This window comes from Arvicanthis niloticus, chromosome 3 (genome assembly GCF_011762505.2).
Source record: "Arvicanthis niloticus isolate mArvNil1 chromosome 3, mArvNil1.pat.X, whole genome shotgun sequence".
In the NCBI taxonomy this organism is placed as follows: Eukaryota; Metazoa; Chordata; class Mammalia; order Rodentia; family Muridae; genus Arvicanthis; species Arvicanthis niloticus.
Genome location: NC_047660.1, coordinates 43,460,895 through 43,488,681, shown reverse-complemented (window position 1 = coordinate 43,488,681; position 27,787 = coordinate 43,460,895). Strand labels below are relative to the sequence as shown.

General features: G+C 45.0%; 2 long non-coding RNA genes across 3 annotated transcripts; one reads left to right on the top strand and one right to left on the bottom strand.

The window, feature by feature from the left end:
• Nucleotides 1–4,826: 4,826 nt before the first annotated feature.
• Nucleotides 4,827–17,858, bottom strand: LOC143441673 (uncharacterized). Of its 2 annotated transcripts, XR_013109263.1 has the most exons (6): nt 17,721–17,858; nt 17,263–17,353; nt 13,933–14,038; nt 13,513–13,627; nt 7,381–7,446; nt 4,827–6,555 (listed from the first exon to the last, which is right to left on the bottom strand). It is a non-coding gene; the product is annotated as an uncharacterized LOC143441673 (long non-coding RNA). The 2 variants fall into 2 exon arrangements; XR_013109264.1 differs by lacking the exon at nt 13,513–13,627.
• LOC143441672 (uncharacterized) lies at nt 14,105–26,267 on the top strand. The gene is made up of 3 exons (XR_013109262.1): nt 14,105–19,702; nt 22,365–22,501; nt 24,340–26,267. It is a non-coding gene; the product is annotated as an uncharacterized LOC143441672 (long non-coding RNA).
• The last annotated feature ends 1,520 nt before the right edge of the window (nt 26,268–27,787 follow it).

The window sequence follows — 27,787 nt, the reverse complement described above, 5'->3', positions numbered from 1 at the left end:
TGAATCAGGACAAGTGCTAACGAGAAAGGGGATTTCTGGAAAATCCTTGGTTCATTTCAGCAATACCAAACAATTCCCCTCTTGGCGTATTTTGATTAATCTGAATTTTATTTCAACAACAGGCTTTTAGTAACTACATCAAATTCCTCCTGCATTACCCAGTTGCTAAAGCAAATAATCTGGCTTGGTGGGGTGGGGGGTGGGGCTCATCTTTGGAAACAGAACGATGGGTGTGGCGGATGGAATGTCAGTAACAGCCTCACCTAGTTTGTTCCATTTAAATGAAATTTGACTAGGGATTTGGAGGGCATTATCACATTGTTGGGCAATTCCTGTGTGGATATTAGACAGAGCTTAGTGTTCGTTTGTAGGTAAATGCCTCACAGAGATCGCCACAGGTGAGGGTTTAGTGGATGCAACCTAATGGCATTAAGATATAGACGCACATGCATACAGACATGGGTTTTAGTCTACGTATTGGGATTTTCTGGAGGAGCATTGCTTTGGGCTTGAAGATCACATTTCGTGTGTGTTCTGTGTAGGTAGCAGAGGGTTGGCACAGAGACACTGATGCTTTCTGAGTTATAATTTGATACCCAAATGAATGAGTAGGTGAATAAGTAGACAGATGGGTGGATAGAAAAAAAGGAAAGGAGGGAGGAAAGGAAGGAGGGAGGGAGGGAGGGAGGGAGGGAAGATGGAAGCAAAGAAGGAAGGACAGAAGGAAGGAAAGAGTGACTGATGTCGGAGGGAACAGAAGTCCTAAGACTAGCCCATTTCTTTCCAAGGGACCTGCAGCTGGACTGTTAGCTTCAATCAGAATAGCTGTCTTCAGCAAGCAAATGCTGAAATTCAAATCATCAGCTTAGCCTCTGACCACCCTTGTCCTTAGTGTGCCAACACCACACTGTATTTCTAATCAATATTTCTCTTTGCATTTGGGGTTCTGATCAACCCTTATGCCTTAGAGTTTCCATTGCTCTGAAGAGACACCATGACCATGGCATCTCTTATAAAGGAGAACGTTTATTTAGAGCTGGCTTCTAGTTTCTGGGGTGCAGTCCATTATAGTCATGGATGGAAGCATGCAGACAGATGGTGCTGGAGAAGGAGCTGAGAGTCCTACATCTAAATTGGCAGGCAGCAGGAAGTGAACTTGGCTTGAGCTTCTGAGACCTGAAAATCCATTCAATAGACAGAACCTCCTCCAACAAAGCCGCACTACTTCAAGGCCACGCCTCCTAATAGTGTGTCACTCCCTATGTGCCCTCGGGAGCCATTTTCTTTTAAACCGCCTTTGCTTGCTTGCTTGCTTCTTCCTCCCTTCTTTCCTTCTTTGCATCTGTCCATCTACTTTATCACCTACTCATTGGAGATCCATCCCTTTCTTCATATACTACCACTTCCCTATATTCCCCGTGACAGGGTCCCCAGAGACCTGATTCTCCCACTCTTACTTGCCTTAGGGACTGGGGACTCTCAATGGCTCCTCCTTGAAACCTTGAGGGTCTACTCTTACATGGACCCCTCTTCACTGGCCTAGGCCTGAATGGTGCTGTCTTTTGTGGGACACAGAATAGCTACCTTCCCTTTTTAAATTCTGGGTTATATGACAGCTTTGGAGATCAGCATCTGACTGGGAGCTTTTGTGCTAGGAATCCTTGCCCATGACCCCAAACCTGCTCACTTGGGAAGGCTGTGCTGGCCTTAGGAGCCACACCCTATTTTCTCTGGCCCACTGCTCCTGGGCAATTTGGCCTCATGCCTAGAGCCAGCAGACCCAGTGTGCCACTGGGTCAGGCCTTAAGTCATGGAAGTTTTCCATCGGGGCCATTCCAATTGCCCTGGCAGGATTGCAACAGACAAATTCAGGCACCTTCTCAAAACATAAATACCTCATGACTTTTTCCAGGGCCTATGCAGCAAATCTATTTTAAGAATAATTTAGCTTTCATCCATCCTTCGTTTATAGCTCTGACATGTTTCTCCTGTGTTCCATCATGAACCCCTCCCCAACTGTCTTATTGGAAGGAGACTCACCACATCCTATAAGTGGTGTTCCCTGTTCCGTTGTGGTTCAAGGGGTCAAACGCCCAGAGTTCTATCTTATTTTGTCATTGTATAGAATCATATTCATTCTCCTCCCTCTCCACAGTCTGCATCCCACTCACTTCTTCTCACTAAGAACTTGCCATACACACTTATCCCACAGTTATCCTGGTATCCTGACAGAGTTCCTGGCAGCTCCCTTCTTGATTTTCATAATACCTAATGGAATAAGATGGCCTCCTACCCTTCTGTGCAATTGTCATGTGACAGGCTCTTAATAAAATACATAACAAATGCCAAGTCTTTTAAATCACACTTTGATCAAGGATTGGCCAAGAAAAAGCTACTGGGATTGGGTAAAGAACTAGAATCGTTTAGATTTGAATGTAACTTGATTTTGAGGGTCATGCTGAGAAGAGAGAGAACCTAAAAGATTTAAAAAAAAATCATGTCGAAAATGCTCTTTGAAATGTTAAAAAAATTTTTAATTTTCCCTGAGAGAAGTAAAACACAAAAACAAAACAAACTAAACACAAAACAAAACAAAGAAACAAACAACAGTGTTGTTCTCAGAGATCCATGCCATTCATCTTGTCTCCAGGGCAACGGAGTCAATACTCAGGCGGAATGGGAGAACTGGAAACAGTCTTAGAGAGTGACTCCTGTGTTCTAATTCACTTAGGATGTAAAACAAGCAAGGTTTTCCTAAACAGACGTGTGGTTATCAAAGTCAAAGGGAATAAAGTCAGTTATCAGTCAGTCCCTCACGGTAGAGGTGAAGAAGATGGTGAACTGTTGAGAGTTTCAGCCCTGTTGATGCTCACAGGAGACTTATGCAGTCAGAACTGTATGCAAGAGCCACCTCCCACGGTTGATTGTGAAAGTCGGCCCCACATGGCGTGTAAAGAAATATGACCACGGGCTGTCTCTGTGAGGGGCGGGTTCACCTCCTGCCCTTGTTCTCTGCTTACATTTCCTTTCTGTTGGGAACAGATTTCAGGTCTGCTTTTTAGCATGGTTGTTTGGATTTTCATTTCTGGCATTCCACATATCGGTTCATTGACGTGGGGACCATCATCCCATTGATTCACCCCAACAGGCCTTGGCGAGTGGGTGGAATAGAACCCAAGGAAGTATCCACTCGAGCTGTGACAGCTTCTGAAGTGGAATGCTGAGCGACTGAGTAGTAGAAAAACTAGTGGCCACCACATGCCTCCCAAGCCTGGCTGTTCTCATTCATCTCTTTACTTTCCAAAATCTGTCCAACAGTTGTTTGGTCAATGCCTCGTGCATGCTCAGAATGCGTGCTGGCAGCAGTACGCCTGATATCCCTAAACTGTCAGGCTCCTCCTGCAGGGTTTGGATTCCTCATCTTTGTCAGGAGTTGCCGGAGTTGTGTGTTTAGGATGAGGGAGATCTGAGCATCTTAATCTTGTCTCTGGCATTGCCTGTGAGATCTTCTGTTCATGCAGCTCTCAGCAGCTCTGTCTGCTTAAGCACCCATGGCATCAAGCCCAGCAGGTGGAAACCAGCATCCTGTGGTGTATGGGGTGGTGGAGAGTCTAGAGTAAGGGAGCATATGGGAGCCCACAGGGGACATAACTGTCCCTGCAGGACCCATGTGTGTTAGCACCACGAAGCCGTTCTTAGGAGAGAACGCGAACGCTAGTGTGAAACAGAGGATCGGGTTTGGAGGCAAGTGATAATGTTCAGTATAAGAACATCACCCGGGAGGCAGTGGTTTGTGGCTTAGAGCCCCAACATGACAGCTGGAGGCCAAGGGTGTTGCATCTGACAGTGGCCACTGAAGTTCTTGCTCTGTTATCAGTAAGAACAGATACTGGTTTTCAGAATGATTCCAATATGTCACTAAGGAAAACTAAAAATATAGATGTTTGTTGAACTTCTTAAGAGGTATGTCCCAATAGAGCCTCTGTAAAATGGAAAATATCCCAGTCTACATACATGAGCAGAGGACACTGTGATGATGTGTACCTGTAATCCCAGCCCATGAAGGTTGAGACACAGGAATCTGGAGTTCAAGACCAGTCTGTCTGGGCTACATAATAAAACCCCATCTCAATTTTAAAAAATATTAAAAGACAACTATATTAATACAGTTGACCTACTCAGAATGCTGGCTTAATAGCACATGTTAACTATAAAGTTGGTTTTTGCCTTCATGATCAGCTGACTGGGAGCTGTGAAATGCTGTCATAGTTTGTCACCATAAGAAGGTATGGCACGTAGGGAAAGATCAAATTAAAAATTTGCCATTATTTTTTGATGACCATGGACCATGCATGAGTGATAATTCAAGCTAAAAGTCAGGGTCAGTCTGTGCATGAACACATGCACACACATTACTCTGATAATTCACAGAGGTGTAGAGTACATCCTGGTCATCCCCATGACCTCCCTTAGTCTCTTCCCCCTGCCCATGCGGCTTCCATGTCTTCTTGCTTTGCAACTCACTGGCTTTAACCACCATCACATGGCGTGGGTGTGAAACTACCCAAGGGAGCATGGGTAACCCACTATACTATGAAGACAATAAATCCCTCCCAGCAGCCCCTGACTGCCATTAGCTCCCCTAGACATGCCAGATTGCCCCTCTCCCATCTATGACAGAATGGTTACACATATATTTTTAAGTGGTGACATGTATATGGGCTTGACTTAATCTGAGGCAGAATAAACAAAATCTATTTCTAATTTTTTAATGTTGCTCCTGGTGTACTCTAGTGAGGCAGCCTCCTCCTCTTCCTCCTCTTCTTCCTCTTCCTCCTCCTCTTCCTCCCCCTCTCTCTCCTCCTTTTCCTCTTCCTCCTCCTTCTCCTCCTCATTTGCCTGAAGCTCAGTTTATAACAGGACAGAAGAGATGGAAAAACCAAGACCCCAGGGTAGTTCTGGAGTTTCCATGATTTCTTGTTGAATTGATAACACAGCTCATATCAGATTTAAGGAAAATTAAGTTACATGAACCACCACTTTTATTATTACACTAGTAAAATTAAGAGTCATCATATGAAGTTCTGGTTGTTGGTTTGTTTGTTTTTGTGTTTGTTTGGTTTTTTTTTGTCAGTTTGATGCAATCTAGAGTTATTTTGAAATAGGGACCCTCACTGAGAAAATGCCTCCATCAGATTGACTTATAAGCAAGTTTGTTAGGTGTTTTCTTGATTGGTGATTGACAGAGGAGGTCCCAGCTTACTGTAGGTGAGGCTATCCCTGGGCTGGGGGTCCTGAATTTTATAAGAAAGCAGGATGAGCAAGCCATGTTGGAAAAAGTCAGTAAGCAGCACCCCTCCATGCCTCTGCTTCAGTTCCTGCTTCCTGCTTCCTGCTTTGAGTTCCTGCCCTGACTTCTTTCAATGATAGAAAGTGAGATAAACCCTTTCCTCCTCAGGTTGCTATCAGTCACGGTGTTTTATCACATCAATAGAAACCATAACTAAAGCATAAACAGATTCCAAGGAAACATTATTAGAGTGGAGGAAAAAAAAATATATATATATAAAATTTTGCCTCATTTTGAATAGAGTCTTAATTTATTTTTCTGCTTTCAACTCTGTTATAATTTTCTGTCTCCTTTTGGATCAGTCCTTAAAAATGTAATTGGTAGTGAAAGTGTAAACCCTAAGAGAAATTCCATGATGGCTCTTCTAACTGTAAAGAGTTTCAGTGACATAGAAAAAAAAATAGTTTTCCACCTTAGTCTAGCAGTGAGATGTTTATTTGTGAGTTAATTATAATAAAGTGATTTTTAAAAAAATTACAAAACTAAGAGCCCTAGAGAGAACAAGTCACACACACACACACACACAGTGTGTGACTATGTAGGTCAGGATGGCCTTGAATTCCCATCCTTTTGCTCTGATACTATGATACACAGGCATGTCCCACTATGCTTAGCTTGGGGTGGCTTTTAAGTAAGTATCGGTCTTCGAACTCATTGTTCAGTGGCATCTTACAGGAGCCCTGCTTGTATGTGAAAACCCTCCCATGCGTGGAAGAAAACTTTTATTTTATGTTTGGGCACTGTATTAGTCAGCTTGGACTTCCATAATAAAACACCATACTCTAGATGAATTAAACTGTAGAAATTTACTTTGTGTAGTGTTGTGGCTGGCAATCCAAAATAATGCACTAGCCTGGCTGGTTCCCGAGGAGGGTCCACTTCCCAACTTGCCCATGGGTATATCTCTTTATGTTTTTACATGACGGGTAGGGGAGCTCCCAGCCAGCTGTCTGGTACTTCTTCCTAATAGGGCGTTTACCCCGTTGTGAGTGTCCAACCCTTATGATCTACCTAGGCAGACTTCCAAAGGCTTCCTATTCAGATACCATTCCATGGAGGACTAGAACATCAGTGTGTGGGTAGTGGGATATAATTCCGTCTACATTCTGATCGAGCATTCTGTGCTTTCTACAACTTCGACTTCTGAGAGAGCCACTCCAGAGTCTCCACTTGGTCTTTTCTTTCTTTGGAGAGCTGAGTACGCTCTGGAAGATATAAAGGAGGTTGCTTTTCCCAAGGTTCACAAAGAGCAATATTAATGATTATGTTAGAATAGGTATTATTTATGCTTCAACTTATGTCTACCCCATTCTAAAAAGTTTACGAATATTCTCATACTTATTGCTCACAATACCCCTAGAGAACTCTCTCCCTTCCTTCATCTCACAGATGTAGTGCAGAGACATTGTGCCAGGAAATGGCACAGATCTGGGTTAAATGAGGGTATCTGGCTCCAGTGACTGTGGCTTTCATCAACACAACCTTTAATGGTGGAGTGGCCAGTACATAAACAGGAGATGGATGAAGGATAACACCCTTGGACAGGGTGTGGGGGAATACACTTTTCATCGCAGGTTAAGATGGGCCAGTGTATGAAGCTGTTTTGTATAAAGCTGCAAGTGCAACAGACACACAGGTGTTTGTCAATCTTAAAACAGGCATAGACTTGACTCTTCTATTTCCCCCAGTGTTAACTAGTGAAACAAACAGCCCCATTCTTGGCCTAACCCCAGTTTCCTGCTTTTTAGTTGGATAAAGATCAAGGCTCTCTTGATTTAGGATTACAGGATCAAGGGACAAGACAGGGCTTGTTCAGTGACGCTCTGTGGGACCACCTGGGGAAGGACACCAAGTCAGTATCAACCATTCTAGATGATTCTGTGGAGTGATGGGTCCTCTCAGTAAAGATCTGCTCAGTGGTCACCAGGTGAGACCAGAGCGCTATGTGTCCTACAGTCTTCTGCTGTCTTCTGCTGGTGGCATTTCTATCTGACATTGACACCAGCTATTGCTACAGTGCTCATCCATACCTGTTGTTTCTGGTTGAGGGACTGGAAGGAAGAAGGCGATACACTCCGGAGACGTGTGACTACCACCTGTGAGCAGAACGGAGATTGTTTGCTGAGTAGAGCTCAGTCTCAGCTTGTCAATGGGTGACTTTGTGCCACCCTTTCAAGTGCCAGCTTCCTCTCTTAGCATAAAAAGTATGATGGCCTTGGGTGTTGGGGTGGGTCACTGGCTGGTGCCCGCTATGTAATAGGGCATTAAGGATGTTAGCTATTTTCCTCAGGTGCTGTGGGTTGTGTTCTCACCCTTAAAACATTCTTCTGCTAGAGCCGACTGAAGCCATCTATTTTACTTCTGACCACAGACTTTTCCAACTCCAAGATGCATTCGTGCTTCTGGTAAAGAGCCAATGTATTAGGCCAAGGAAAATGCCCAACTAGAGTTTCAGAATACTGGTGGTACAGCAAGCAGTAGAGATTTGCAGAAATAGACTAGAATGACTTAAAACAGTGATTCTCAGCTTGTGAGCTGTGACCCCTTTGGTGTGTGTGTGTGTGTCACATATCAGATCTCCTGCATACCAGATATTTGCACTATGATTCATTACAGCAGCAACATTACAGTTATGACGTACCAACAAAAGAATCTTATTGTTGGGGGTCACTACAACATGAACTGTATTAAAGGGCCTCAGCAGTAGGAAGGTTGAGAATCACTGACTTAAAAGCTCATACGTATAAAAGAATATCCTGAAGAAAAGGATGTTCGACATTTTCATCTCGTTGGGGGCCTTTCCAAATTATTTTTTATGTCACAGTTCAAAAAAACGTCAACTCAACCGAATCGTCTTCTCTCACAAAGATTGTGAGAAGGCAAAAAATGTAAACTACATGGTCAGGCAGTAGCAAATAGTGACCAGTAGTGAACTGAGAAACGCGGGGGCAGGGGGCAGACAGAGGGAGATGGAGACAGAGAAAGGGAGGTAATAGGCTCCCAATCACACCTCAGAACATGGGTTTCTGCACTCAGTCCTCCTTTAACAGACCTGCCCAGGTGATGGACAGCAACCAGCAGCCCAAGAGTTAAATGTTCCCTTCTTCTCTGCACATCTCAGGCTTCAGAGTTGGTTTTCTGGGTTACTCTACCGTGACGGAGCAGATGACATGTATGTGTGTGTGCTGTTCTTCATGTGGGGTGCGTAGCTCTGGTATCGGAAAAACAGTTAAAAACAACCAATAGACAGACGAGACTGCCTGAGCAGAATTGATGAGGGGAAGAGATTTCAGTTGACTGAGAAAGACGGTCGGAGGTGACTGTGGAGATAAGCACATGGATTTAATTTCCTATCGATTTCAACTTCAGGAGGAAGAAGTTACCTTTGAAGCGGGATGTGCTGTCCCGCAGAAGTCTGTGTTTTTATATCGACTGGGACTCTCCTCCCCTCCCTTCTGCAGCCTACCTTCTTCATGGATGCTCTGTTGGGGGAACTTGAAGGGTCTTATTGATTGCCAAGGCTATGGACAGAGCATAGACTGCACATGGTGAAAAGTCCCTCTGTGTGGTGATCAGAAAGTCCCATGCAGGAGCAGAGGAGGCTTCTCTCAGTCCCAGGCTTCTTTTTCTCGCATCCTAGATTAGTAAATGTTGACCTCCAGCAAAAGCACAGCATGTTCCCCTTCCTCTTTGTTCTGGGATAGGTTTTACCTATGTAGCCCAAGCTGGCCCTGAACTCATGATCCTGCAGCAGTCTCCTAAGACTTGGGATGTCAGGTGTGTACAACAACATCCCAAAATACTTGTTTGTTTACTGTAGTAGTAGGAATCAAATCCAAGACCTTGTATGTAGCAGGCCAGCCCTGCCCCATCCCACAACATTCTCAGCCCAGATGAACTTTACTAACAAATAAGAAAACTGGTTTTGCCTCCTGAACACAGAAAGATGAAAAAAAAAAAAAAAACTAGTTAAGATTAACGTAAGAAGGGGCAAGTCTTCAATGGTACTGTTTCTGAGGTGTTCAGGTGTCACTTGTGGCTGGGACTGCCTCCCATGGTATCTTCCTGACTTCTGCGGGCACAGCCATCCATTAATCCCTTCTCTGTCTGACCACACAAAACCAATGTCACTGACATGTAAATTGTGCCAGGCAAGGGATAGGTGTGTGAGCGGAATCTGGAGCCCTACCAGAGCTCCAGTGACAGAATAGGAAAGCGTGAGAATAAACGCTGTATGCTTTAACTGATTACAAGTTAGGAGAAGCAGCTTTTACAAAAACTGATTATGGCCAGGGGGGGCTTGTCATATTAGCACAGTCAGTCTCACAGAGGGTGAGCCCAGAGCTGCTGCTGTTCCTGTCTCCCCTGCCTCGCCCTCACCTTCTTTGGGCCTCAGTTTCCTTCTCAGTATCTTGACACTGGTTGGATCTTTCCCATTTCCTTCTGGTATGTTTAGATCTTGAATGGTACACAGTACCTCTGGCTTGCTGGTTCTTGTTTCAAGTCAATAACCGTGTGGGGGTGTGTGGTGTGGGGTGTGTGTGCATGCATGTGCACATGCACGGCGGTGTGTTTTGTCTAGTCTGTAGTAGGCATGACAACTCAGGATAGAAATAGTCCAAGGAGTCATCATTTATAGGCAGAGTGGGGGTGGGGGGAGTAGTGGATATAAAAAACGATTCAGGCTACTTGGTGCCTTTAAATAGCTTATCATTAGTGGAGTGATTGTGGTCAGGAGGTTCTAAAAAGAGCAAGAAGAGCTTTGTGTAACCAGCCAATCTTGGACACATCTGGTACAGTGGATCACTGGCTGTGCTATGAGACTGAGGATGGAGAAACTTTTATTTTGATGAGAAGGTTTGGCTAGCTCAGATCCTCCCTCCTGAAACACACACACACACACACACACACACACACACACACACACACACTTCAAGAATGCTTTCTGTTTTGAGCAGGAATAGGATGGTTGACTGGAGCAGGGGGAGCCAGAGTGGAGTTTAATGTTTGCTGCTGACGTTGCTTGGAGCTGACGGGCTCCAGTGTTCGCAGGCTGACTTGGTGATCACCTCTCTTTTTCTGTCCTTCATTGGCATCCCAGGGCTGCTGTCCCCATGCTTTACAGTATCTGTTGTACATCCCCTCCTACGAGCACTCTGAACTTCCAGAGGCAAAGACAGAAGGCCCTCTCTTCATCTAAAATATTAGATTTTTATTTTTAAGAAACAAAATTCTTTCCTGACGTACCCTGAATTAGTTGGGGTTCTCTAGAGTCACAGAACTTTTGGAATGAATGAATGAGTGAGTGAGTGAATGAATGAATCTATTTCTGTCTGTCTGTCTGTCTATCTATCTATCTATCTATCTATCTATCTATCTATCTATCTGAATCTAGTAGTAGCTCAGTCCCACAAGGCTGGGTCTCAGTTGGTCTTCAGTATATACTGGAATCCTGAAGAACTCTAATGCCACTGAAGCAATGGTCTTGCTAGCAAGGCAAGGACAAGCAAATATAGAACAAACGCTTCCTTCTTCTATGTCCTTATATAGACTTCCAGCAGAAGTTATGGCCCATATTAAAGGTGTGCCTTTCCCTGCTCAAGATTTGGATTAAAGGTGTGTGTCTTCCTACTTCAGGATTCAGATTAAAGGCCTATGCCTTCCAGCCGTAATATCCGGATCAAAGGCTTATGTCTTCCCGCCTCAAGATCTGGATCAAAGGTGACTGTTTCCCTACCTCAAACATCCGGACTAGCACTGGATTCACCCACTTCAAACCAAGCAGAAAATCTCTCACAGGTGTACCCTCCATTTCTGGATTGTAGTTCATTCCAGATATAGTCAAGCTGACAACTAAGAATAGCCCTCCCCCACCCCCTCCCCCAGTTTTTCCTAATAGCTTTGCTTTTGTCCGTTCAGGCAGCTGTGACAAGATTTCTTTGACTGGGTAATTGATAAGCAAGAGGAATTTATTGCTTGGAAGGAGGCTGCAAAATAAAGGCATTAGTAGGCAGTGTCTAGCGAGGCCCCTTTCCTGGCTCACAGGTGGCCTGGCTGCCTTGCCCTTACATCATGGAAAGGGGAAAGCATGTTTCCCCCACTCCGTGGGTCTCTTTTAAAAAGGCACTAATCACCTCCCAGGGACCCACTTCCTAACACCATCACCTGGGTGGGTAGCTTGCAACATATGAATTTGGGATGACACAAATATTCAGTGCAGTAAGCAGTTAGCAAGAGGAATGTCTCCCTGGTCATCACAGATGCATTATTACTGATTATGATGGAGATTCTGTGGGAATAGGGAAGGGCCTGGAGGTGGCAGTTGGCTTGACCAGCCAACAGTATCAATGGCACTCTCTTCTAGCACTTTCCAGAAAGGATATTGGTCTCATTGTAGTGACCGAGCTTCATCCTCCCTCCGTCAAAGAAGATCTTACCATTGGTAACTCTCGATTCCGTTGGCCTCTCTTAAACTCCCTACCAGGATTCTGTCTTTGAGTACAGTTTTCTTGCCACTACCCTGAGCCCTCTACACAGGCCTTCACATACGACTTCAGATCAGGCAGACCTAGGTTCAAATCCTACCTTGGCTGTGTCTCTCAATAGCCTCGTGGCCTTGGCCATGTTGTTTAATGTTCTTGCTGTCTTAGCCTGTCTTTTGCTTTATTGACATTTATTGAGGAGTCTTTATATGGCAGGCATATGATAAGGAAATTATTTAAAGGTTCCTACAAATTAAAAACATTAGCACCGGCTCCTTAACAGCTCAGGAAATGAAAGGAAATGAAAAACAAAACAAAACAAAACAAAACAAACAAACAAACAAACCAAGAAACCAAAAAAACCTCAAACCAACCAACCAACCAACCAACAACATATCTGAGATGCCATAGAGAGTGAGAGGCAGAACTAAGGCCAAATACAGTTGCTACCTAAAGCCTGGCTGTGTAATCACTGTGCCAGTCTTCCTCTTCATGTCGATCCCTGCAGTTGACTTGTGTCTAGTGACGACAAACCTTCCCATCAGACAACAGACCTTAGAGAACAGCTGAGCTAAAAGCAAGTTGTATGGTGGTGGGCAGTGATGAGTTGGAAGGAGTAATGGCCATGTCATGTTTACAACAGTGGGAGAGGTCTCAGGAGGGAGTGGAGGCATTTTGGTCCTAGTACTTCATGTAGGCTGAGATGGTCTCTTTCCAGCCATGGTGATCCCAGCATCCCAGACTTGCCTGGCACTTCCTCACCTGAAGCCAAGGGAAGCAACCAGGCCCAAGGATCAAAAGCTCCATGCTTCTAAAACAGCCTTTCTTTTTTTGTTGTTCTTTTTTCATCTTTCTTTTCTTTTTTTTAAATTTATTTTTATTGGATACTATATTTACATTTCAGATTTTATCCCCTTACCCACATTCCCCCCACCACCCAGGAACCTCCTATCCCATCCCCCCCCCCATGCTTCTATGAGGCTGTGCCCCCACCTACCCCCCAACTCCCACCTCCCCACCGTTGAATTCCCCCCCCCCTTGGTGTTCAGCCTTTATGGGATCAAGGATCTCCTCTCCCACCTATGCCCAACAAGACCATCCTCCCCTACATATACAGCTGGAGTCATGGGTCCCTCCCTATGTGCTCCCAGGCTGGTGGTTTAGACCCTGGGAGCTCTGGTTGGTTGGTATTGTTGCTCTCCTCATGGGGCCACAAACCCTTTCTACTGGGCACTGGTGGTGCATGCCTTTAATCCCAGCACTAGGGAGGCAGAGGCAGGTAGATTTATGAGTTTGAGGCCAGCCTGGTCTACAGAGTGAGTTCCAGGACAGCCAGGGCTACACAGAGAAACCCTGTCTTGAAAAAACAAAAAACAAAATAAAATATCCTTGAAAAGTAAGTAGTTTATGTTATGAGTAAGAAAAGATCAGTGTTTGAACCTAGAAGTGTGAACAAGATGGGAAAGTACTGAGTAGAGAACATGGCTAGTGCCCTTGGTTTAAAAAACAGGTCTCGGAAAATCAAGGAGTAAGTAGCAAGAAAAGTAAGTAAGTAACTAAGTAAGTAAGTAAATGGAGAGAGAAAATCAGGCAGGACAAAGTGAACTATAAAATTAAATGTAGATATTAAAGAGTAAAAAAGAAAAGAAAACCAACTCCCTGCTTTGCTGGCTATCCTACCTTTTGATGTTTGGATGGTAGCATTTCATCTGAGGTCACAGATCCAAACACCAGTGTTGGTAATAACACACTCCATGAGACGAAGCAGACAATTCACAGACTGTTCTAGAAAGGTCTTTGGAGGACAATTTCTGATTTTAGTATCTTATTATTATTATTTTTTTACTGAGTTACACAAGAGGTGGAAGGGCAGGATGTGGGTAGTCGGCTTGAGGCACACGGGCGTTTTAACTGCTGTCTCTGAACTACTCAGTGTTTCTGAACTTCTCCTTGCCCTTTGTGTTTTTTTGTTGTTGCCTTTGGGTTTTGCAAATAAAGTTGGATGTTGCAAAAAAGACTTTCTCCATACCAAATTAAGTTTGAGCACCCACAAAAATAGGTCAGAGAGTGTAGTTAGGAAACAGAGTACCATAGACCTACCTTCTATGGAGTCATCTCACTGTGTACAATGAGTGGCTTGTGGGTGTTTTACAGGCCAAGATTACAGTCAGTTGTCCTGTTAGACTCCACTGAGCATTGCTCGATCCTAGATAATAAATGACAAGCTTGTCATTTTAAAAGAATTTTTGTTTACATGAATTTACTGTGACATTGGATGGAAGTAAGATGAGGTTTTTTTGTTTGTTTGTTTTTGTTTGTTTGTTTGTTTTTTAGTTGTTAACTCAGATGTGGGCCCAGGCACCTAAATGTCTTGTGGGGAAGATTTATGATTTCTATCTTTGGAATCCAAATCGTGACAGATTCTAGGACCTGTGCACTGTATTCTGGAGCTTTCATTACGTCTTGAGAAGATACAGGGACTCTTGGGGTCATGGTGTGTCAGGACAGTGCTATACAGTAGGGGGAGAATGGTGACATCCTTGGGTCACTAGATGACTGTTTTTATAGGGTCCTGGTCTGTTAGACACGGCTTCGCTTTGGGTATATCTTGGGTTAGCAAGCAGTTAGAGAACGTTCACATTCTAGATTCTTAAGTATAGACTGTAACACTGGAGGGTACCTCAGAGCCTTTACCCGAGTCGTGATCACAAATGAGAAGGAGACTTGGTGGGATAGATGGGCTGAAGCCAGGCTGGACCACTAGAACGCAGCAAGAGCAGTTGAGCCCAGTGCTCTAGTCTCTATTACACACTGCCTCCCATTTCTTCCTGTTGGTTGTGGTCTGTGTGGAAGCCAACGTTAGGATTAGGAGTTATGAAGTCAGTGAGCCCCAAGTCACATTTCCTCCTTTGTAAGAGAGTTGTGCACCCTGGGCACAGTCAAGACAGAAACTGAGGGGGTACGGCAGCTAAGATCGTCCTGTTCGCTCAAGAAAGGAGAATTGTTCTGATGCTGCCTATGGGAGACTTCTGATCCCATTTCGTAGGCAGAATGGGGTCAGCTGTCATCACTTAGCCCCACTAGAGGAACCATTAAGCTGTAGCCTCTGTAGTTAGAGGTAGGAGTGAGAAGGGGGTGGGACCTGGCTCTGGGTCAATTAGCATTGTCTGCCTCTGATGGGTCCTGAATCCCAGGGAGCAGTGGAAGTGATGCAGGCCATGGCTAGCCTCATGTCTCAGGTCACACTGTTCAGACAAGTTGAGTGACAGTAGTGGACATCTGTCTTCTCAGTCTGGTGGGACTCTCTCTGCCAACTCCCCAGGCTCATCACTGGTATAACAGTGGTCTTTCTTTGAGAGCACATAGATGGAGCTTTGGGGAGAGGGAGATAAATGAGGTCATACTATTGCAATCATTTGGAAAAAAAAAAAACCAAAAAACAAAAACAAAACTTCCTAAAATACAAGATGCTTTCTACTGCCACCAGACATCCTTTGGAGGGTTTTCTACCGCTTAATAGCCAGGTAAGGCTGCCGCTCATTGGGAGGCCCATAATCACATTTCTTGGGAGGCTGGGGCAGGATGATGATAAGTTCAAGGCCTGACTGGGCTATAGAGTACGTTTTGGGCCAGTCTGGGCAGTTTAGTGAGACAATCCCTCAAAATAAAAAGTAAAGAAGAGAGCTGGGATATGACAGCTTCGTGACATAGTTCTTGCCAGCACACAGGAAGCCCGAGGTTCAATATCCAGTACTGCAATCAAGGAACCAGGTAAAATTCCCTGAGTCCCCACATCTGAGTTCTACCGGGGCTGTCTCCAGGGTGCTGTCATAGAAGGGTTTGTGCTCACAGCGTCACAACTTGGAACATAGCTGTGCATTAACAGTGGGTAGGGACCAAGATCTCTGTCTCAGGGCCATGCTTTCTCTTTCCACCAACCTCCCAAAGATTCAGATATAAGTGATTTAACAAAGGAAGGAAGGAGTCCAGGGCAGAGGCACTGACGTCAAAACCAGGAGAATTCAAGGAGAAAGAATAGGATGCTCCATTGTCTCTGTCATTTTCACCCCCAGCATTGTGTCTTTCAATTGGCTTTTTTCCCTTCTGGGCAGGCTGGGTTTGTGTTACAAAGACTCTGCCTGGCCCATTGTTTGTGTAGGGCTGCTTTCCCAGAGCAGGGTGGGTGTTTGATGGATTTGTTCTATAAGAGCGAGGAAGGACAAACTGGAACCAGGAAGCCACCACTCAACTATTTGTGGACTTTGGAGGAGGTTTGAAGAATTTACAACTGAACAGTTTCACAAAGGCAATTGAATCTTTCACTTTCTCGTGTGAAAATTTCTGTACTGTTATCGTGATGTAGCGTGTGGAATTCAGACTTCAGCGTAGACTTCAGTGTAGAAGTCTGGTTGCCGGCTATGCCCAGAGGGATTTTGCTGACTAAATATAATGTTCTCTTTAATATTCATCCTAGACCTCTGCTGTGTTCTCCTAAGATCCAGTCCACCCACCAGGGTTCTTTGCTGCCTGGATGTGGTGTATGATGTGTATATAAAAAGATAAAGAGATATAGAAATATGTTCTATGGGGGTGTGGTGAGGTAAGGGGGAACGTGATGTCTCAACGGGCCCATGCCCAGGCATCCCTTCCCCCCTGAGGGAGCAGCCACACGAGGCAGAGAAAGGCAGAGAGAGGGAAAGAGTAGAGAAGTAGAGGCCGGCCATGAGCATATGGAGAGAGGCGGAAGAGAAGGGGGAAGGGGTGTGGGGACCGAGGGGGAACAAGAAGGCAAGAGAGCAAAAGTGCAAGAGATAGATAGATAGATAGATAGATAGATAGATAGATAGATAGCAAGAGAGAGAGGAGGAGGCAAGTAGCTCCTTTTATAGTGTGCCAGGCCTACCTGGCTGTTGCCAGGTGACTGTGGGGAGGAGCATACCTGGCTGTTGCTAGGTAACTATGGGGGTGGAGTTTAGACAGAATGTTAACAGTGCATTCTTGAAGTCATTATGGAACCTCCAGATCACCAGGTCAATAAGTCACTAGGATAATTTTCTGTCTTTTCTACTGAGGAACTTCTTAGTGTCTGACAGAGAATCTTGGATTTCTTACATAAAATGTGGGATTGTCAACATTCAGATGCTTCAGTGGCCAAGACTGTGGTGTGCATGTACAAGATGTCCTGCCTGGTTTTGGCCTCAGGGTAAGTCAGCTGGAGTTTGGAAGAAAGTGCTGTTTCATAGAGTACAGCATCATTGGTGGGACAAAAGAAGCCACTTGCCAGGACATTTCTTTGTTCATGAGTCAAATTAGGAAATAGTTCTATCCACCTTTCACCCCAATCCCTGATAGATTTTAGTGGTTGCTGTTGTTTGTTTTTCTCACCGAGAAGAATGACAGAGAATGGCTGGGCGAACCTGGGTACTTTACCTCTCAGACGTTTCCTCCTGGTGTGATGTGACATGACCTCTCTCATCTCTCAGGAAGCAATGGTGAGATCTCATAGCTCACCGTCTTCTGGCTGGAGCAAAGGGTGGCAAACAGAGGTCAAGCTTGGGCCATGGGGAAACTGGGAAAAATCCATTCAAGATGTTCATTGCCGTGTGGGAGGAGTACAGTGGATTTCAGAAAAATTGCTTTCCGTGTCTTCTTGTAGGATTCGTTAACAGCCCCTTACTGGAAGGACATTTTTAGACAATCTCCACAACAGGGTGACATACACTGATACTGGAACATTTACAAAGAACAGAGTCTCACTGTGTGGATATGTAGATAAAGAAACTGAGCTTCCAGGAGGCATTTGCTTACAATGAAAATCAAGAGTGGAGAGAACCATTTAAATCACTTAAGGACTCTACCGCTGTCTCATTGCTGTCCTCCAGACTCACCCTCTCCTGTCCCCAACGGCTGGCTTTGAGAAGAACACTGGAGGTGGTGACCTAAGCTGGCTGATTATCTTGAAAACTGGAGTTGCCGGAGATCCTAAGTCATCCCGTTACAGCACAGAGTGGGTGTGCCTGTTCTCACGTCCTTCCATCCACACCAAAGCATCCCTCATTCTCCAGAGCTGACTCCTCCCTTGCTGTGTTTGTGTGTTTGCAGACCCATCCTGTCTGGACTTTGCTCCCAGTGTCCTCCTTCGGATGTTCCTGCTTATTCATCGCTCTCCAGCCAGCCATCCCCTTAACTGTGTTTCTGTGACAGTCCCTCCCAGCTCACAATCCAACCACAACATCTAACTAGTATCTCCGTCTCCCAGTTCAGCACAAGGACAGCAAGCTGGGACTTTCCCATCCCACAGATTTGTGCTTCGACAACGCTTGATATTGAAGACATGTTCGTCAATTTGATTATTCAGTCCACTGGACATACCATTCTCAACATTGAGAATATACCAGAGGTGTAACAGCTCCCACAGAAACCTGTCATTCCACTGAGCCTCTTTCGGGACCTGTGGTGTATTCACTGAAACAAACCCAGAGCGTACTGAGGAGAACAGACTCTGCCAGAATTCATAGTTAGACTTTCAATACTAATCACCAGCATGGACCAGGCCTTATCTAACCACTAACTCTGTCTACCTCTATGCCAGCTCTAGGTGTCAAAATCCTTGCTCTACATTAGAGGAGCTGAGGCAAAGACTTGACAGACTTGGTTCAAGATCCCAGAACACTATACAATAGCCAATTCAGTTTGGATCTTGGTCAGTTGAAGGCTATTGGTAGGATCTTTGTAGAGTCACACAGTCTTTGAATACCTTTGCCACAGTATGTATTTAAATGTTCTAATGATGGCAGGGAGGTAAGAAGGTTGGAGAGAAGTTTAGCTGGATGGAATTGGTTTTCTTATATTCAGGCTTAAGGAAGTGCAACTGAAAAATTTCTAAAGAAATACAGTGTCTCTCAATTTATTGGACTATTAAAAAACAATCGAAATAAATGAAAATTTGCCCAGGAATCTCATACTGGAAAGGAAAGTTCAACTGTGAAAAAGAGATTTCATACAATTTTAACAACTTTTCAGATCACCTTACAGGATGAAGTGGAGGCTCAGACACGGATGGGCCAATGGTGGCTGGGACCACAACTTGACCCGACTACTTAGCTGGGAATATCAATATTCTTAGCTTCTATTTAAACTTTAATCTCACTTCAGGATTCCAGAGTCAGACTTGGGGCATCATTAAATCTCTGTTCCTCTTCCCAAATTGGCCATATTGAAAAAAATCTCCCCCCTTTTTTTGCTCTCCACTATTAATTTGGACTTTTAGTTGGTTTATTGAGGATGGGAGTGAACCTGACTTGGGGAACAGGTTGTAAGCTCAAGTTCGGTCTCAATAGGACCCTGACCTGCGATAAGAATTGGAGGCCCTGACTGATGCTGCATCCCTGGGCCTCCTGGAAGTTGGAATATGTAGCATCATTATTGAGAAGCAGATATGATGGGCACACACACAGCAGCCCAACCTGTAGTCCTCTGATCTCTTGTTGGAGATTAGGAGGATTGAGAAGCAAATGTTGAGTAAAATCTGAGTTAGGGTTCAGAAGATAGCATGCAATGATTGTTAAACAGCTCCAGTAAAGCTGGCTCCTGGGGCCCGAGGCTCAGCTCCTGCCTCAAGTTTGCCTAGAGATCTGGGCATGAGCTTGGGTTAGGAAAGGAGCAGCTTACAGCTGTTTTCTGTCAGCCTAAGGCAGTGGTCAGAGCCTGGGATCTGTCTGGACTTTGCAACCCTGGAAGGCTTTGCTACAGACCAAAGGGCTGCCAGGAGGTCCCAGAAATGCCTGAGAACAAAGAGGCAGTAAACACACGCTGAAACCTTTTACCAACTGGCTGTGGCCCAAACCAAAATGAGAAATGAATTGCTGAGGTAAGCATCTCTCTCTCTCTCTCTCTCTCTCTCTCTCTCTCTCTCTCTCTCTCTCTCTCTCTCTCTGTGTGTGTGTGTGTGTGTGTGTGTGTCCATCTGTGTCCCAAGTTGTTGAGAAAGAAAAGCCTGTGTTAAATTGGAATGTTTAGTTTGGACCATTGAAAGCCGTGGACAAATAAATACAGCAAATTTGGTTTCAACCAAGTTTTCTGCTGAAAAATTGTTCTGACGAGGCTGGGAAATATTGGCAGCTCATTGCTTATACAGACTAACATGGGGAGAGGAAGCCAAGTGTCTACACAAGTCGAGGGTGTTTTCAGAAGTGCGAAGGTCATGGTCAGTTAGAGGAATGCTTCTTCCTACTGCTGTCTGCTTCCCTGGGCTTTGCTGAGGACACAGGCAGGCTCTGGGAGCTGGCAGCTAGTCTCTGTATCTTTTAAACAGCACTATATTTTTTTCTTTGCCCTTATTGGACAGAGAAAGAAGCTGATGTTCAGGTTACCCAGATAATTTGTTCAAAATCACACTGATTGAATCTGAACTCAAGTCTCTCCGAGGAGATCTGATCTTCCAGCAATATCCAGGCTGCATTAACTTCTTTTTCTATGTAAAATACAAATGAAATATCCTTGGCCATTTCAGCATTCATCAAGAGGATGTGCAAATGATTGTATTTTCAATTATCCACCTTTGTCATCAATAGTAAACCTTGAACTTAGGGCTTTGTGCAAGCTAGGCGAACACTTTACTAATGAGCTATACTTCAACCTCTTTATTTATCTTTATTTCATTTGATATTATTTATTCTTTCATAGGTTGGTATAATGTCCTTTCATTGTGCTCCCCCCTCATCTCTCTTGTCCCATCCCCTTCATGATGAGCCACTCCTTCCCATCGAGTCTTCCTCCTCCTCTTATCTTGGGTGTGTACACATGTACTTGCATGAACATGCGTGAAGGGTTATTTGCTTCAGAAAGGGCATCTTACCAGGGCTACATCACCAATGAGTGTGACTCCTCTTCTTCCCAGCAGCCATCACTGGCTCAAAGGTCCTAGGGGGCGCCCGGGAGTTCCACCAAGCCATGTGCAGATGGATCCAGCCTGGTACAATACTCATGTCACGTCCAAAAGTCATGTTCTTCTGTGTTCCCCCGAGGATCATGGGATCTAGATGTCCCATTTAGGGTTAAATTCTTGGGAACCACTTAATCTCAGCCCTCGAGTCTGCCTCAGTAACTACCTGTTACCCACTGCAACAGAACCTTTTTTGACCAAAGCTGAGACCAGCCCTAATCTATGGGCATAAGGATAAATATTTAGTTGGCAATTTGACTGTATGTACACTTAACAAAACAGCAGTAGTATGTGTCCCCTCCCTCAGGGTCTATGACCTCCCCAGTCACCGACTTGTAACTAGGTTAACAGTACCAGGCATGAATTGCCCCCTGTGGAGCAGGACTCAAATCCTGTCAGAAGACAGTTACCTCCATAACAGGCATGACATTTTTGCACCAGTATGAACATTTTGCTTGCCCTCTTATTTTTTATTTTTAGTCTTGAGACAAGGCCTCACTTATTTTGCACAAGCTAGCCTTCAACTCACTTGATAGCCTAGGCAGGCCTTGAACTTACAGTGTTTCTGTCTCTATGGTGGTTTGAATATGTTTGGCCCAGGGAGTGGCACTATTAGGAAGTGTGGCCTTGTTGGAGTAGGTATGGCCTTGTTGGAGGAAGTGTGTCACTGTGGGGGTGGGCTTAAGACACTCATCCTAGCCACATGGGAGCCAGTCTTCTCCTGTTTGACTTTGAAACAAGATGTAGAGCTCTCAGCTCCTCCATCACCATGACTACCTGGATGCTGCCCTGCTCATGACTTGATGATAATTGACTGAACCTCTGAACCTGTAAGGTAGTTCCAAGTAAATGCTGTCCTTATAAGAGTTGCCTCCCTCATGGAGCCTGTTCACAGCAATGGAAACCCTAACTAAAACATTGCCCAAAGCTTGGCTTATAGGTCCACACCAACTAACGAAGATAATGTCTTGGTTTAATCAGATTTCAGCTGAGTGCGGCACTCAAGAAGATTCAGGTGGCACGAGCTGGGTCCTATTTTTAGATCTTTAATGCTTTTCCTTTTCTTACTGTTCACTTTGGCAAGATGAATACGATGCCATCGCTCTTGACCCCTTATGTATTAAGACTCAATAAATCCACGTATGTACTTAGACACGAGCTCTTCACCTGTGCTGCTACCTGTGGTTTTTCTGATTTTTGGACTGAAGTCAGGCCAAGCATCTGTGGTTTTTAATTGGTCTGGTGTTCTGAGAGCAGCCTTGGCCAGAGGTTTTACTCTGGTGCAGTGTGAGCTTTAGGATAGTGTAGGTCAGAGTTTAACATCTGGGAAGATCTTTGACCTTTTCCCACAAAGGGCTTGCTGCTAGAGATTCAGTGAGATCTTTACGAGGTTGCAACGTCTGTTTGTGGGAAGGGGTGCAACCAACGAAAGGGTCCAGGAGAATGTGCTGTTTTGGTATCAGAGCTGAGTCTGAACACCACAGTCAATTGCATGTAAAATAACAAGTGAAATAAAACCATCTTACACAGTTGTTCCTTCCTGCCTTTCTTTCATTCATTCGTTCTTTCTTTCTGTTTTTCTGTGTAGCCCTGACTGTCCTGGAACTTGCCTGGAGTAGACCAGACTGGCCTCAAACATACAGAGTAGACCAGACTGGCCTCAAACATACAGAGATCCACTTGCCTTTGCCACCCCTGACCCCCACCAGAGTGCTGTGATGAAAGGTGTGTGTCACTACCACCCGACTGCTGGCTGCTCTTTCTTTAAAAAAAAAAAAGTAATTGATTTAAAATCATGTAAAGTATGCGTCTGTTTGTCTGTCTGTCTGTCTGTCTGTCTGTCTCTGTGTTGGTGTGTGCATAAGTGTGTGGGTGCCAGAGAAGGCATATACTCTAGGAGCCAGAGTTCCAGGAGGTTTTGAGCCACCAGGTTGGTGCTGGGAAGAGAACCCAGGTCTTCTGGAAGAATAGCCAGTGCTTTCTGAGCCATCTCTGTGGCCACCACCTTAACTGATCTTAAGAAAACAGTTGAGGTGAAGAAACGAACAGCAGCCACTAAACATCTTTCCACGCTTTTTCTCATATGGTCCCTCAAGATGTGGCTGTTAAGTGTTAAGACACCTGCTAGTCCGACAGGAGAACATAGAAAAAAGCAGGACAGTTGTGAAACTCAGAATATCTAACCCTTACCAGCACTGTTTCTTAAATGAGATCAAGACAACAATCTCCAAATTCTATACACTTTTTAAGATAGGGAAAGTTGGTATGGACAAGAAAAATTATTGGCTTCAGCTTACACACTGGATTGTTCTCAAAGCTATGTAGTGGCTGGATGTTGTTCTGCACTTGGTGTGCAGCAAGAACGAACCTGTGTTCATGGAGCTGACGTGAGGGGTGACTGCTGAAAGTACAAATGCCATGCTTAGCCACAGGTCAAAGCCTTGGCCAAGGCTGGACTTGTTTTAATAAGTTAGTTGTAGGAACCTTCTGAGTTCCATAGAAATGCCTGCTCAGATCTCTCTTGTTCTGCCCCCTTTCATCTATGTAAGCGGGTGTCTGAGAACCAGGCATCTACGTTCTAATGCCCCATGGAGCAAAAACTGTCCCTGCTTTGGAGAAGCGTACGCTCTCAGCTATGTGCATTGCAGGTAGGCTGTCCTGTTTCCCCTGGATTTGCATGGTATAGTTTGAGCTATATTCAATGGAGGACAGGAAGTGTGGAGAGACTCTCCAAGCAAAAGTTTCTCTTTGATGTTGGCTGTGGGCAGTGCTTAAAATCAAACACCATGCAAAGCTGCCGTCCTTTGTTCTTGGCTCCTCAGAGAACTGACTTACTTAAATGCCTTCCAAACAATGAATAGATGAGAGAAAAGATCACGAGGCCAGGACTTAGGAAAACTAGTTTCTGATTTTGACTCTATGGATAAGCAGCTAGAGTCTTGATCAAGTACTCAGAGTCTCTAGGCCCCTCAATTCAGGTCTTTAAAGTAAGATGAGTTCCCAGTTCCCTGTGAACACCCCCAAAATGCAGATTGCCTCTCTCAGAATTCACTGTGACAGCAGATATTGATATGCAATCTATGTTATAGTCCTGTCTGGTTAGCGAACTCTATGGAAAGCCCCAAGTGGAATCAATTCCAACTTTCTGTGGAGGTTTAGGGGCTGAAGAGAGGAGATTTTTATTGTTTTTGTTGCGATGTTATCAATCATTCGCCAAGCTCCTGGAGCAGCCAGATTCTGCTAAAGTGCTTTGTTGTGTTGCGTCCTCTGTCCCTTCAGCGACACTGTGATTTGGTCCTTTCTGTCCCCCTGCTTTATAAACAATAACTTCATGGTTTCAGAAGGCTAGTTAGCTCACCCTGGATCACAGGCTAAGGGATGACAGGTCAGAATCTAAACTGGGTCTGTGTGGGTTCAAAAATCTATGTTTCAGAAGCTGTAGCTTTCAATGTCAAAGGGGCACATGGTGTGTGTGTGTGTACACACAGGTTTGCAAGTGTTGCTGTTTTGAGGTGAGAGCATTTCATCCATCTGTCCATCATCCATCTTCTTTATCTCTGCAGTATGAAGGCCCGACCATTTCCCAGTGGATACTAAAGTCCGGCAAGAATCCAGAGCTCAAACAAAGCCCCTTTTTGTCAGTCCTGTTGTAAGCCCAGCCATCCAAGTGCAAGAGTAACTAGACACTTTGCAGAAAGGCAGGGAGACATGCAGGCCAGGTCAGAATTGCAGCTGACTTTGCCTGTGCTAAGAGCATCCGTAATTGGGCCCCGGTGACCTGTGTATAAGAATTGAAGAAGATTCCCAGAGGGAAACAAACAGGTGCAACTTCCAAAACTTTTGTGACCCTTAATTTCAGCTGCCAGATGTTTCTCAATGACTTCTTTTAAAAAAAGGCAATTTCATTCAGTTTTCAATCTCAAGGTTTTCAGCTCTGGTGATGGGGAGCACTCAGTGAGACCCGGGAGACGTTGATTTCAAATGGATTGGCTTTGCTTTCTGTTCACATTAACAAAGCTGCCATTGATGGACACCAAGGGCATTAAAACCCAGAGCACAGGAACCAGGATGAGAAAATGAATTAGAAGGTAAAAGATGGCGGCTTTGGGGACACTGGCTCCTGGGACATTGCTTCTGACCAGCAGCATCATCCTGTGCTGAGGCTGTGACGATGACTTATATGTAGACATCCCCTCTGCTGGTGGATAGCATTCTGATCTGCTGAGTCCTTTCATAACAAAGAAAACAAAACACGACAAAAACACCATAAACCCATGCCTTCACATGTGTGTCACAGCCTGGCGTTTGGAACAGTTTGTTGAAAAAGATCAAAGAAGCCTGGAGTGCTGTTGTGTCTGTGCTCTGTGCAGGCCCTGGGCCACATACTTCCCACTCAGTGTCCTCACTGATGCCATCAGAAATGTGTTTCTGCAGATCTACTTCCTAAATGAAAGATGACATTCCTTTTTCTGGTGCATGGCTGCTGCTGTTCGCTCTCACTGCTGGGTAGGGAGGCCAAACAGCTATAGAGCCCTTGAATTCTCCACACTCCATTGCTATGGCTTAAGTCTCAGTTGGCCCCAGCAAACCCCTTTGAACCTCACAGTCTGTACTGAGGGGGAACTGAGAGCCAATACTTATATATAGTTTCACAGAGATTTGGAAGCCCTTAGCACCTGGCTGAGGTCCCAATAACTTACACTAAAACCCAGATATCATGACCTTTATACTGCCCATTTCAGTCACTGAAAATATCAAAGCAGGTTATTGGAGAGGTGTTTGGCTGAAGAAGACAAAGGGACTCTGGCTTGAGGAGTGTGTAGTCTTTACTGCCGTATGGGTAAGAAGCACTGGGGTCTGCCATCAAAGTGGCAGCACAGGGGCAGCTTTGGGTGCTTTGAAGGAACTTTCCCCTCTACTTTCCATCTTTTTGTGAATGCAGCTTAAACCAAAAGGACACAAATCTGGGATTCACCAAATAAAACCACCGGAAAGCAAGGTCAAAGGACTGAGGCCGGGAGAACCAAGACAAGTGCCTCGGAATGCCTGGTAACCAATGGCAAGGCTCAGGGAAGGCCCTGGTCCCCACGACAGGGTGGCACTGGATGAGTCACACACAGCAGAACAACGGGGCTATTTCTCTGGAGTCATTTGTCAAGCTGACATCCCTGCCCAGGGTTATTTAGGGCTTTCCAAAGCTGCTTCTCTCCCTCCCCTCTGCAGGAAGCACCTGCGCAGCTGTTGAGCTTTGGTTTTGCTCAATAGCACTTTGATATCCCTTAAGGCCATCAATTACCTTTCTGTCCCTGCTGGCAAGGACTTCGAGGGAGGCAAAGCAAGGGACACAGAGAGAGAGGAGGGAGAGAGGAAGAGGATAAGCAGTACCCTTGGGATCTAAGGCTGGACACTGTTGGGGGGTCGCATTGATTTCTGTGAGATTCTCCCAGCTGTTTGCATTCTTCACTACCTGGACCTAGAGAACAACTGGAATGACAAGGGGGTCGGGGTGGGGGTCGGGGGTGGGGGTGGGGGGGTGGGGGCGGAAGAGATCCTCTTCCTGAGCAGAGCTGTGTTCCTCAGGGAACTTCTAGTGCAGTGGTTCTCAACCTTTCTAATGCTGCGACCCTCCAATACAGTTCCACATGTGGTGACCTCTCCCCACCCCAAACAAAAAAATTATTTCCATTGCTACTTTTGTAACTATAACTTTGCTACTGTTATGAATCCTAATGTATATCTGTGCTCTGGATGATCTTAGGTGACCTCTATGAAAGGGCCAATTGACCCTCCAAGGGGTCATGACCCACAGATTGAGAACTACTGCTTTAGAGGCAGAGTAAGCCTCTCAGATGTGTGTGTGTGTGTGTGTGTGACTGGAATAAATTTGGCCTTATGATTCAGGGGACTTGAGAGAGAGAGAGATGTTGGAAAGGAATCAGAAGAAAAAACATAGAAATAATTAGACTCGGAGAGTGGGCCTCTGAAAGCAGTTAGGGAGTCAGGCTTGTGGAGTCTAAGGAAGGCAAGGGATGGACCAAGAATCAGCTTTGACTATGGGGAGAATCATCACGCAACTATTCATTACTGATCATCTTCATTGGCATTGTGGGTTAGAGATGCTTTGATGGTGTCTGAGGGTTTTTGCTCTGTGTGTGCTGAGGTATTATTGTGCTGTTTTTATTCATGGGTGATAGCTTTATCTAGAAGAGATTTGTTTGAGGGAAAATGGCTTGCTCTGGGTTGGTGTGTATCTGGGTCTCTTCTCAGTTTGCATCTCCCCCCGTCCCAGCTTAATCTTAGTATTTGAAACCTTATTTGGACACTCTTCTCTGCTGCTTGGCTCCACTCTGTATATTGAGGTCCCACGTATCTCCCTTAAATTCATGTTTCATTATGGCAACTGTGTCCTAGTCAGAAAACAGTGACACGTGTATTAGTTAGCTTCCATTTGCTATAGTACACAGCAGAGCTAATTATTAATTTATAGGGACAAATGATCTAAGGACCTCCTTCTATGTCCTACCCGTTGACCGTTCCTCTTCCTCCCAATAGTACCACCCTGGAGACAAAGCCTTCAGAAATACATAGGCTTTTAGGGGACCTCAGGAGCCAAACTACAGCAATGCCTATTCTAGCCACAAATTCTAACACCAGGTACATAGAGTGCCTGTGATATCCCACTCCACTGAGCCTTGGGAAAACAATGGAGGGCCTGTGATATCCCACTCCACTAAGCCTTGGGAAAACAATATGGCACAAAATACAGGGGGAAACTCCAGGAGCTCACTCAGTCTTTGTCTCTTTGTCTTGGAATCTTCTAAGGACCCCATTATGTGCCTTTATGTCCTTAGGATCTCAGGACATACACAACTTCCTCTTCCATCAGCCTGTTGTATTGGCTACGCCGTGGTTCTCCAGGCTTTTCTTCTCTCTGAGAGTTCCTCAGACCCCACACAGAACTCATTTCTCCTCTGAGATCAACACAAGTCCTACCCACCCCTTTAGGATAAT